General features: G+C 41.5%; 1 long non-coding RNA gene across 1 annotated transcript in view; it reads right to left on the bottom strand.

Moving 5' to 3' along the window:
* The window catches only part of LOC138121164 (uncharacterized), an 89,856-nt gene that overhangs the window by 44,305 nt on the left and 32,935 nt on the right, over positions 1–12,616 (bottom strand). Inside the window, exon 3 of the long non-coding RNA XR_011156118.1 lies at positions 9,346–9,611. This is a non-coding gene — a long non-coding RNA (uncharacterized lncRNA). The remainder of the gene's footprint in view (positions 1–9,345; positions 9,612–12,616) is intronic.

Here is a 12,616-nt window from a genome sequence, read left to right as displayed (position 1 = left end):
AGCAGCATCATTCTAAAAAACTGCTTATATATCAAATCTTTTTTTTTTTAAGTGAGTTTCACTTCAGTCTTTAGGATGCTCATCCTCTTCTACCAACACAAAAACCCTCCACATCCAGCACCGAGTTTCCTTTGCCCAATTATCTTTAGACTGTTCTCTGCATTTATGGCAGAACACCAAGAAATAACAACTATGAAGGAAGCTTAAGTTCCCTCTTTAGAACCACGATGATAGAAAGAAGATAAGATCTTACTACTTGCTGTTTGGAATTATTCCAGCAATTAGGAGACTCTGGATAAATCTCATCTCACTTTAAAAATCAGACACCCAGGTGAGATTAATCTTAATCCAGTGGGATTACACGGTGAAACCCTCAGTTCCAGGGGAACCAGGGCTCTGAAAACCTGCAGAAGAGATGGTATTTGCATTACAAATCTGAGCAGGAGTTACCGTAAACCAGACACATGTTGTACCACTGCCAACACCTCAGCAGAGTTTGAAATCCCACGTCAAGTGTCTAAAATAGACAACACCAGAAACATCATTCCTGAAGTAGCCTTAGGAGCTTACAGAAGGTGAAAATAGACAACTTGAAGGAAACAAACGCTCTGAATAAACACCAACCTGATTATTCACTGATTCCTGAGGAGTCCTGCCCACCCTTAAGGCAGTGCAGAGGTTTTTTCAGGCCTTGATACCAACAAACCAGTGATTTCAGCAAGATTTCTGCCTGTTCAAGGACTGTGGGGGTCCTTCCCTTTAAAAGTGCTCAGCAACTGAACTACAAGGTACTATATCCCAAAGAAGCTGAATCATCCCCCTGCAAATTGGATGTGAACCCTTGTTTCAAACCAGTTATCCCAAGTACTCCCTACAGCCCCCATCTGTGGAGCAGACAACTCCTCCAGTGAGTATTCTCCCAAACCACAAGAATTTTGTGTTAATTTTCCTTAATTCTTGGCAGACATTAACTGAAAACACCCCTCATCCTCTCTGTCCTGACACCATTCCTGAACATTTGCATTCAATCCACGCTTATTTGATGGGAAAAAACAAACGCCAAGCTCTTGAAGCATCCTTCAGTCCTCCAGAAAAATATTGTCTTTACCCAAATTAACATAACAAGAGATCAGCAAATGCCACTGGTGAAGCAAGCACCTGCTCCAAGGTTTGGTGGGCAGAAGAGCTTTTCAAACCTGCTAGAAACTGAGATCAGCTACCACTCAGCTGGAAGAAACCCCAGCCCTACATTATGTAATCTACATAGTTTTTAGACCAGTCTGCATTCTTGCAGAGCCCAAATCTGAGGAAGCTACAGACAGAACAAAAGAGAACAGAAAAAGTTCATTAACCTCAGCCCAGAGGCTGCTGAAGAGTCTGTATTTGCACACTGAGGCAGGACTGCACACTCACCCACACAAACCTTAGCACTGCAATCTCATAATATCAAGGGTAAAGCACCACAAAATTTCCAACGAGTCAGAGCAGTCCTTTATTTGGATGAACAACCACTAACAACTAATATGCTAAAAGATCCACTTCAGGTCTGGGTTTGGGTTTTTCTTTTCTTGGTAGTGTGTGAATAAGTGCAGACACAAACTCATCTTAAAAATTCAAAAACAGCTCAACTGGTGCTGCCACTGACCATATGGAATGAACAGAAAGTGGTAACACCCAAATACAATCTGACCTTTAAAGACAGATTCATCTCACCCAGTTTCTTCTGTTGAGTATGCTGGGGTTTTCCTCATTTCACAGAATCACAGAATGGTTTCAGCTGGAAGGGACCTTAAAGCCCATCCAGTTCCAACCCTCTGCCATGGGCAGGGACACCTTCCACTATCCCAGGGTGCTCCAAGCCCTGTCCAACCTGGCCTTGGACACTTCCAGGGATCCAGGAGTAGCCACAGCTTCTCTGGGCAACCTGTGCCAGGGCCTCCTCACTCTCACAGGGAAAAATTTCTTCCCAATATCTAATCTAAACCTGCTCTCTTTCAGTTTGAAGCCATTCCCCCTTTTCCTGTCACTGTATGCTTTTGTAAATAGTCTCTGAAATGGAATTTATACTGCTGGAAATGCAGTCTCTGAGTACATCTCCAAGTTGCAAACTTTTCACTTATTTATCTAAGAATGAGGAGAAACAGGTAAAATTATCAAGCACCCAAGTCAAACCAAGCTGTTCCTTGCAATCAGCCTAATTTTATCACATCCTTATATTTGATTTAAAGTTCCACTCTCATTTCATCCCTTTAGGTCACCCACCAAACGGTAACTTCTTTTCACCCAGAGAGACTCTGCAAGCCTTCTCCTTGCTTTTAATCAAGCATCAAATTGCTCTTTCTTAACCATCATAATGACTGAAAAAACTTTCTAAAAGGGAAAACATTCACCAGTTCAAAACACTGAAATAACAGGGTGGGATTCAATTCACTGAATTTCAAATGCCTGCACTCACTAGAGCTCAGGGAACGCAGACAGCAGCTCATCTGACCACACAGAGATGCTGGCAGGATGAATCTGCTCATTCCACTTCACTGGCTGGGGCAGCATCCTCCAATTATTCCAGCAGGATGAGAGCCACAACAAGGACAAATTTTCTGGTAAAAACTTTCTCATGTTGTTTTGTCTAAGATGAGTATCTCAAAGTGCATGGAAGCCCATGAAGCTCAAAACTTCTTCCTTCCAAGAAGAGCACATTAAGGGAGAAAAGACACAAAACCAAGTTCAGAAGGATAGAGAGACTTCCCAGTTCCAGACAATGCCCCATGCCTGGAAGTGTCCAAGGCCAGGCTTAGAGCAACCTGGTCTAGTGGAAAGTGGCCCCACCTATGTCGGGGCTGGAACTGGAGGGGCTTTAAGGTCCCTTCCAACCAAAACCACTCTGTGGTTCTGAAACTTCCCAGCCCCATGAAAGTACCTGAGAGTTGTCAGCATCAAACATCACCTCTTGAAATTAAAGTGGCCAAACTGTAGGATTTTGGAGACAGATGAATTCTAGGTATAGTCACTGTGATGCAAACACTGCCTTTTTAAGACACCATTAATTATCACTCCTTCAAACAACTCTGAAAACCCACAGCAGAGGCAAGACTTGACCCAGTCCTGACCTGTGTACAGGATCTTCACTGCTGAAGAGTGGCTGCATTACTGATTACAAAGCACTCAAGTTCAGTACTTGAAACAGTAGTTTTCTCTATTTTTAGCTGTGCAACTAAAAAAAAAATCCCCACTTGAGCATGAGGGTTGGACCAGATGACCTTAGTCAGGTCCTCAATAACCTCAAGCATTCTGTCATGAAGAAACAAGGAAACTACTTTAAAGAAAACTAAAATGAACAGGCAAAAAGGTGAAGGTATTGAGGAGGTGACAGCTTGCTAAGGACCCCATACTGCCTATGAAGAACAGAGTAAGTGAAACTTAAAACAAAGAACAAGATTAAGAAAGTGTTCAAAAGCATGTCCTTCAGAAAGAGAAGTCATACTGTGATTCCAGGAAAAAAATGAACACTTTAACAAACTAAATGCAAAATTCTAAGATGAAAAAAAAAAAAATACTGAGAACTGATGTGCTAAGAGGAAATTTTATCAAATACACCAGAAGGGTGAAGCTTAGAAGAAATTCTGCTCGGCCAGTAGGCGACAAAAGACAAAAGGCTCAACAGGACAAAGGTGTGGGGAAGGGGAAATAACCTCAGAAATACTTCTTTGCCACACGAAAACCCAAATGAACTCACTGTTCAGTATGTAACAGTTATGGGAACTTCCACCTCTGGCACCTGTCTGCAGAGAGGACCAGGAAAGAGAATCCTCTCCGGGAAGCTGAGCATTGCTCACTGCCAAAGCCTACCAGGAATTACACAGCCAGGAGCACGTGGACACAGCCAGATTTCTAAGGAAACCAAATTATTAAAAACACCAACTGATGGACTGCAATCTGCAGGTCACAGACAGCAGGGCTCTAAAAGAGCTCCGTGGATATTGGGAGCCCCTAAAAATTACCAACTTCTCCAGAAGATCCTGAAGAAAACTCTGGTGTAGGAAGGAGGAAGGTCTTATTAATCAACAGTTAATTTACATGCAGAGAACATACCCCTTACACACGCACATAAAATCCTACACAGGTCTGGAGTTAGACCTCTCTCATTTAACTGAACAATAAATTATGCTGAAAAGGACACACTGTGAGGTCACAGGTCTAATACAGATAAACCAGTAAGTGCATCAAAGCAGTTATCCTCAATCTTTTCTTCCAGCTAGTTATTATACAGTGTGACTGGAGAGAAAACAGAAGATGAAATTCAAGTAGATTAATTCCAAGGCCCTGTATATAGAAAAAGCAGCCAACTACACACAGAAAATGAGGGGTTCTAAATTAGTTTTTTTCCTGATTAGGAGAGACCTTGAAGTCACTGTAGATAGCTTTGTGAAAATACAGTTTTCACAGGGGTTGATAAGAGGAGCAGTGAAAAAGCAAACAGAATTTCAGGAGTAATTAGGAAGAAACAGAGGTGGTAAGAGGAAGCAGCAGTGGAACATTGGGACACTGCACTCATGGGCAGCACGTTCACATCCTCAACTCTCCACTTCCCTAAGCAGCAGCTGCAGGACACCACTGGAAAAATTACACGTCCTTTACATCTGGCCCAGTTTTATATTAGGTGTTTGCTATGTTAATGTCAGAAAACAAGAGCAAGTAACAGTTCTACTGCTCAGGCAACTTCCTACACTTCATCATCTACCACAAGCATGTATTTATGATTGTGGAGATCTATTCTGTAGCCTAATTTCCCTTATTTAATCTAATTTTCTGTTTACTGGTAATGCAGAGAGCGAAAAACCAGCACGTTCCAACCAATCTGTTTTTCAGACTGAAAACTCAGAAGGTGAAAAATGTTGTGAACAAAGAAGATGTGGACCTTTTAAACATTAAACATCATCCTCAGTCATCCAGAAAGGTGAACCCCTTGCCCACCCTATCTTTCAAAGGTGAAATTACAAACAGGCAGCACTGGAACACGCTGCCCAGGGAAGTGGTGGAGTCAAAAAATGCGTGGATATGGCACGTGAGGACATGGTTTAGTGGTGAACATGGTGGTGGCTGAGGGCAGAACTTGGTGACCTTAGAAGTCTTTTCCAAACATAACGATTCTGTGATGAAGAATGACATTGTATCTTACATATTATTATCCATTCCTATAAAGTATTTTACAGTGACTCCACATTTGCCAGTGTACCAAAACAGCACAGCGATTTTACCACAAATTCAGCTGTGCCACGTGCAGAAGCGGGCAAACCCACTCTGCTTTTGGCAGGACTTGGTGCCATTTCAGCTCTTCTTTCCACAGGGATCTGAGCTGGGATCTGTTCCCAGCACTGTTCAATGAATTCATAAATGACATTAAAGGGGCTCAACAGTGAGATGACAACATCTGCTGATGATAGTAAAGTTATTCACAGTAGCAAAGGCAGTAAATAAGTTGGAAAAAACCAAAAAGAAATGTGTGCAGATTACTCACTGGACATTAAAATGCATAAATGAAATTCAGGAGTGAAATTCCTGAGGAATCTCAATGAAATTAAGTGTGAAGTAGGATGACTGGAGGTGGGGAAAGCGGCCCTACTTCATGTGCAGGTCAGCAGGCTTTGAACTGACTCAACACCTGTAGCAGGCTGAGCTCTAGCTAAATTATGATTGCAATGAAAATAGTTATGTATGAATTATTTAAGTCTTTTCCAGTGCAAGAAGTGGATTTTAAATGAAGTTCAGGCTCAACAGTTAACAACAGAACATGGTTCCTCACTGAACAGGCTGATGTGTTAGTTAAGCTGGAGAACCATAGAGCTTTAGACTTCCTAGTACTTCTCATTAATGAATCCCAAAAGCCAAGTCCAGTAAACACTGCAAAAAAAAAAGACATCCAGCTCAGTCAATCCAGGTACTACAGACGTCTGGAGAATGAGGAGTGTGCAGAAGGAGGATCCTATGCTCATTCTGTTGCTGTGCTCCTCAATAACTCACCTGGGGCCACTGCTGGAGACAAATCACTGCTCTAGATGAGTGTGCGCCAAGAACTGCTTTTCTACCCTTACCCTCACTGCCTCTCTGCAAGCTGTCAGACCTTTTTATTCTATTCTGGACTTTTTGTGCTGTCTATCAGGGAAAATCATCTGAACTATGCTGGAAAAGCATATCCAAAATGCCCAGCAGGAGCAGGTGGAGGGGAGAAAGGCATCTGGTGCCTAAGCATAAGGTCTGTCACCTTGTAGATAATTCTGTTTGCACTGAAGTTGTGATGCAGCTTTGCTCCCCATAAAGCATCCATCCACTGAAGTGCAGCAGAACAGTTCCCTCCTTCTGAAAGCAAAATCAAGCCTAGGCAAAAGGGTCCATTCATTATTCGAGTTCCCATTTCTACAAAAGTGACTTATTGCTCTTATCCTAAATTTCCCCTACATTTCCAGTGTAAGCACCTCTTTCTAGAAGGAAAAACTCCCTTTGAAAAATCCCAACCTGAAAAATCACCTGAATTTCCAAGCAACAAGATGAAAGTCCTACCTATTCTAGGAAACACTCCTAATTCATTTAACAAAATTAATGGGTATTTTAATGACACTTTTAGACTACCACACAGTAACTGACTCTTGATACAGTTGTTCTGACAGTATAAAAATAGGAGAATATTAACCACTGTATCAAAATAATCTTTGAAGCAATTACCATATCACTATTTCCCATTTTTTTCCTCTCAAAAAGACATCAAGTTACCCCAACATGGAGCATAACATCAATCTTCTGCCACAGAAAGAGAATTAGAAAGAAAATTTTACTCTTCTGGGTGCATATAGCACTAACACTAATTAGCCAAGGCTAATTCTAATAGCCAATGCTACAGGAACAACTTGTATGTCGACAGGTACTGAATCACTTTAAGAGATTTAAATTACTGAACCAATCAATACTTCTAGCCTTTTACTCCCTTCAGTTCTGTAAAACTTCCCAGAGATAAAAGATTATTAAAACATAACCTATATACAGAACATCAAAAATCAATTCTGCCTGTATTTGCTTTCACACAGCCCAGCTGCCTAAATTTAGCATGGATGTTTTTATTTCTATTACAAACTATGTTAACAAACTCCATGGGGCTCTTCACTACCCTTGATACTGAACCACAGGCTTGCAGATGAAGGTTGGAAAAACTGACAGGGTCAAATGTACGAGTTGGGAAGAGGAGGATGAGCAAAGGGGCTGTACCAGTAATCAAATGCAACTCCATTTAGCTCTGGAAGGTCTGGAATAGGAATGGAATACAGACAAACAAGCATGGATGAAATGAATTTGATACACAAATGTATCTAACTGCACACTTGAAGTTCCTGAAAGGTCTGCCACCTAGGCTAAATCAGCTGTCCAGGCTGAACTCTCCATGGAAAAGATGGATTCCTTTCTAGAGGCACCTTTTTAGAGACAAGTCATCCCCTTCAAGGGGGTGTGGAATAGGAACTTACAGGAAGCTGTTCATCCTACCTGCTGTTCACCACCAGCTTCAGCACTACCTGGACATGTAAGCTTCATGAGAAAAACCACACCCACAGCATTTGAGGTAGAACAGAAAAATGGAGGTAATTGTATGGGTTTGGGATGTTTTGTAGGAGCATCCAAGCTGCAACTTCTCTGTGTACACTCCTGGGAATCCTGCATTACTGTACCTGATTACTATTACATTAGGTTTCCACAAATACACCCATACACTCATTTACAAGCATCCAATTCCATCTCTGAGAGTTATTTATGCTGCTTGGAAGGATCAAGGATCTGGATCCCCACACACCAACTACCTTCACTCTACTTGCAGAGTGTCTCAATTCCATATCCTCCTCCCTGTGCTTGGTGCAGACACTTTGCCAGCACACCCCTTCCACATGTGAAAACAGCATTTGCCTGAAAACCCCACTTTCCTCAGCTCCACACTGAAAGAAATGAACAGGCTGAAGAATTACTTCACAAAGAAAACCACTTTGGCATTTAAGATGTGGTGACAACAAACCAATGAACAGGAAGTCAAGTATTAGGGTGAAAAACTGCAGCTGTGCTCAGTTGGTACCTGCAAGTATTTGCTGCTGAAATGAGGTAGCATCTGTAAAAAGGTGACTGCAGTTACAGGATAGATTCTATTTCTATTCCCTCAGATCACAGAGCTGCCACCACACAATTCTTATTTCTTCTTGGACCCACCGTATCTAAAAAACAATGATCCTCTTGTGCTGTGGAAGGGATGGAATGTGAAATCCCATCCACATCCCAACAGAATCCCACAAACATTTTGGCAGGAAAATTTTATTATGTAAAGCCCAGATGGCATCCCAAATATTTCTACTTCAAAATTTAGAACTCCTTTTTTTTTTTTTTCTTAAAATAAATTACACAAAAGCATCACGCCTAAAATTAACTGTACAAGAGCATCAGGCAAGGTAACCAGACTTAACTGAGCAGTTATTTGGACTATGGGAAGAATGGGAATGTGGTTTTTCTCCATTTAACTCCATTGTCAGAAATGAATAATATTTTTCTATTCAACTATATTTGAATGACTGGCAGAGAAGGAAGATATAATAAGCAGATACATCCAGTAACATATAATACTTGGAGAAGAATTTTTTCAGTTATCTGAAGTCTAACACCTTTGCCCTCAACTTCTGCAGCGACATTTCAAACTTTCAGAATGGAAGTTGCCACTTTATGTTATTCTAACAGGGTTATTTTGCTTAATATTTGTTTTTTCCCACCATGCAATTTCAGCTCTGAATCTGGGAATATGTGACTTCAAAATGGTTTTAGCTGCTGCTTCACCAAAGCAGCTAAACCTGATTACCAGTTTGGTTCAGCATGGACTTAGTCACTGCCCACCCTTTAAGCTCTGGGATAAAGATCAATCCCTGATTCCGACTGTCATTTTGCAGTGAGCCCACTCCTACATTCCTTTTATATCTATCACTTCACTGAATGCCAAAGAAATCTCAGTGTACTTGGCATGAAGGCTGCACTTCCTATATTTATGCTCTAACTAATGTATGCTCCATTTTAGTCCTTCCCAGCTTAAAATCATCCGAGGGAAGACGGCATAAAGTACAAAACAGTCCATGCAACTGTTTTACTAATACAAAATACTGATCACCCACACTGCCGTTCCATCACCACTTTTCTCGTGCATTTTCTGTTTAAATATATCCAAAATATTAACCCAGAAGGAACCATGGTCACTTCTGTATAGCATACAGTCACATCAGGTTTGTTGCTCCACCTCAAACTTCCAGAAAATAAACCATTACTTTTTAATTGTACTACCTTAACTTTGCTGGCAGAAGCACATTTGATTCTTCAAGACAGATGAAAGTGAAACGCTCTCTCCAGGCAGGAATCCCTTATATCTGGCACGCTAACACTTCATCCTTTTTAATTATTCCACAGGTGGTTGCCTTGGAAACTGCCAAGTAGCTCTTGGATTTGAGGGACCCAGCATGAGACAGTAAGAAGCCTTTGTAGCCACAGCATTTGGACCCACGTTGGCTGCAGCAGCAGCAGCAGCAGGACACGGAACGGTCACAGAAAACCTGGAAGAGATGGTTAAAATTAACAGGCGTTAATTATATTGCTCCATTCTTCAAATATAAAATACAAGGAATGCTGATAGCCCCTGAACTGTGGATAAAAACTACATTTTAAAGGCATCTGCTCCTGCAACTCCCCAGCACAGCCCCGGGTTTCACCTTCAGAGGACGGCACTGAAACAGAGATGCCGGCAGAGCTCACGAGCTCAGCTCTCAAGACCCAGCAAGATGATATTTTTTCCCCTCAGCTTCAAGAGGGACCTTCCTGAGTGTCTGGTCCAACTGCCTGAAATTCAGTGCTATTGTTTTGCTTTGAATAAAAATAGAGTAACTATAAATAGCTGCCATCGAGAATGCTGATTCACTGTATTCCGTATCATACAGCAAATTGCTCCCAACTTCACTCAGCCTGAAAAATTAGGAAAATTCTCCTTGCTTAAAACACAGCTAGAAGCCCAGCAAAGCACCCAATTCTGCATTCGTGTCGCTGGTCTGAAAGTACAAAAGATTTTCCTTTCCCTCTCTGATTTCTCATAATTTCAAAAGCTGATGATTTGCACATAAATATATAAATAAAACCACCACAAAACCAAACCAAAGCAAAACCTTATTACACTTTCTGTCACTGGTCAAAACTATAAATTTCTACAAGAATCTTTTTTTGTTTCCCCATTTTCACTTTTTAAACAAAAAGACAGGTTAACATAAGCCTTAAAAACATAATTTTCATTAAAACTATCCATGATGGAAATGGTCATTTCTGCACTCAGAGGTCTCCCTGTCTTTGATGATATGATTAATATGTCCAAGTCAGTGATCTCAAGATATCACAAGATATAAATGCTTGGATTTGTGGTATTACAAACTGCCTGGCAGGACCTCAAAAGTGAGAGGTGGATTTACTTTCTCCCTTCCATGATGAGACACCCAAAAGAGCCAAGAGTATGTTTGTTCATTCTACAGCTGAGTTTTACTAGAACCAACTAGATTAAATATACATTTATTGCACAGAAAAAAATTACAGTGAAATAAGAGAAATGAAACTGTTTCTAAACTATCTCCTCAGTGCTCACTTTGCCCTTCCAGGGCAGGTCCTTCTCTCTTTCTTGTCTTCCTCTATCACTTGCTTGATTAAAAATTAGAAGGTGAAACCATTTTTTTTCTCTCTGTCACCAAACCCCACCAAAGACAAAGCACAGCTGAGTAGTCCCTTCACAGGCTGCCTCCTTCCTGCTGGGTTCCACAGTTTTTCATTCCTTGCTTCCTCCTGCACATCCCTTTCAGTCACCTGATTTTCCCATTTATGAACAAGGTTTCTGAAAGATGATGTGACAAAAACAAGCATTTCCTCTCCTTCATTCCCAGCATTTTCAGAAGTGAGACCTGTTTAATCCTCTCTGGATTCAGTTTAGGATGAACAAGAGTTTTGCCAATTCCCTCATCCCACCAGCCCAGGGCACACTTGCCATCCAGCCATCCACCTCCGTACTCTGGGAGGGAAAACATGCCTCCTTTTCAGCCCATGGGGTTTAGTTTGTTAAGCTTCTTTCGGGGATTTTCCCCTGCAGAAGTGGCATTCTAAAATACTGTGGAAAATCCAGAGCATTTTCTCTGTTCCTCCTCTTCCTAATTACAGCTGTAACCTCCTGTATGTCCTGCTAATGCAGGAGAAAACCTCTTCTCTGCCCCAGTTACCTCCAGTGTCTCCGACAAACCGCGTCTCCAAAGCCTCAAAATGACCCTTTTATCACAGATGTTTCTTTCCTCTGAGGAAAGGTGGATTTTTCATCCCTGCCTCAGGCATCTTAACACCACTCTCAAGCACGTCCTCACTCTGCACTCATGATCCCAATTTTGTTGCTTCTCACAGGGCAGACAGGTGAACTTGAGCTACAATGTTCACTCAGACCAAATACGGTGCTTGACCAATTTCTTGGTCTAAGTCCTTTTAACCCACTGAGATGTTTTCAAAACCAGGGCACCCAGTTCTCAACAGGCACTAAATGCCTCCCATTTTCATTTGCCTTAATTCTCAGAGCACCCTGAGATTAATTCCAAAGTTGTGTTGCAAGTCATCTTCTAACCTGACTTAAATCCTACACTGTTCTAAAGGAATGTCTCAACAAGCTGATTTCTGGAGACTACACCTACAGGAGGTGATGAAAATACTGCATCTTTTCCCTATCCTCACCATCTCAAAGTAAATAACTTTAAAGACTGCAAGAGAGTTCTTGCTAGCTCTTCTCCTTCTTTTTAATATGCATTTTGGAACCCCCTGTGTGATGTATTTATATTAAATGTGCTCATTTTAACATATACTCTTCAGACATTCTGTTTCTGTGAGTGGTCCCACCTGTGCAGTGGTTTATCTCTGCCATGTTCCTCCTGCTCAAGCTTCTTAATCCCAGTTTAACCTCTGCCTATCTTGTGATCTGACTGGATTCTTGGGCTCTTAGACTTCATCTCTTCTTCATATGAAGGTCATGCATGGGAGCCATGGGATGAACTCAATAAATTACTTCAATTTCTTTTGTTTTCTGTAACATTCATCTGTATCAGGTGCTACAAACACACCTGGATCAACACAGAGCTCCACCAGCTGAGTTTCTGAACAAGCCTTTGAAGAAAGGGATGTCACACTCTGCAATTCCTTCCCAGACTTGGAAGAGTGCTACTGACTCTTTAAAATACAAAGAAAACCTTCTGTCTCAGCCTTCAGAGCACACAGGTCTTTGCTCATTTCCAGCCCTGGAGCCCAAGGCTACCTCAAGGTTCACATTTTGCCTCTGCCAGCCCTGCTCTGGGACCCTGAGTCACAGAGTGATGGAGGAGCTCTGCTCCCTCCTTCGGAATGAGCATCAGGAAACACTAAAAGCACTGTAAACTGCAGAGCTCCATGTTATTAGTAACATACATAAAACATGGAACTCGTGAATAGTAAAACTAAAAGCAAGATGAATAAAAGACTTTTAAGTAACTGGTCCATTGTGGTTTCTTTTTTTTTTTTT

Source organism: Aphelocoma coerulescens, chromosome 1A (assembly GCF_041296385.1).
Source record: "Aphelocoma coerulescens isolate FSJ_1873_10779 chromosome 1A, UR_Acoe_1.0, whole genome shotgun sequence".
NCBI lineage: Eukaryota > Metazoa > Chordata > Aves > Passeriformes > Corvidae > Aphelocoma > Aphelocoma coerulescens.
Note: the sequence above shows the minus strand (reverse complement) of the source record. Positions and strands in the feature narration are given on the sequence as shown.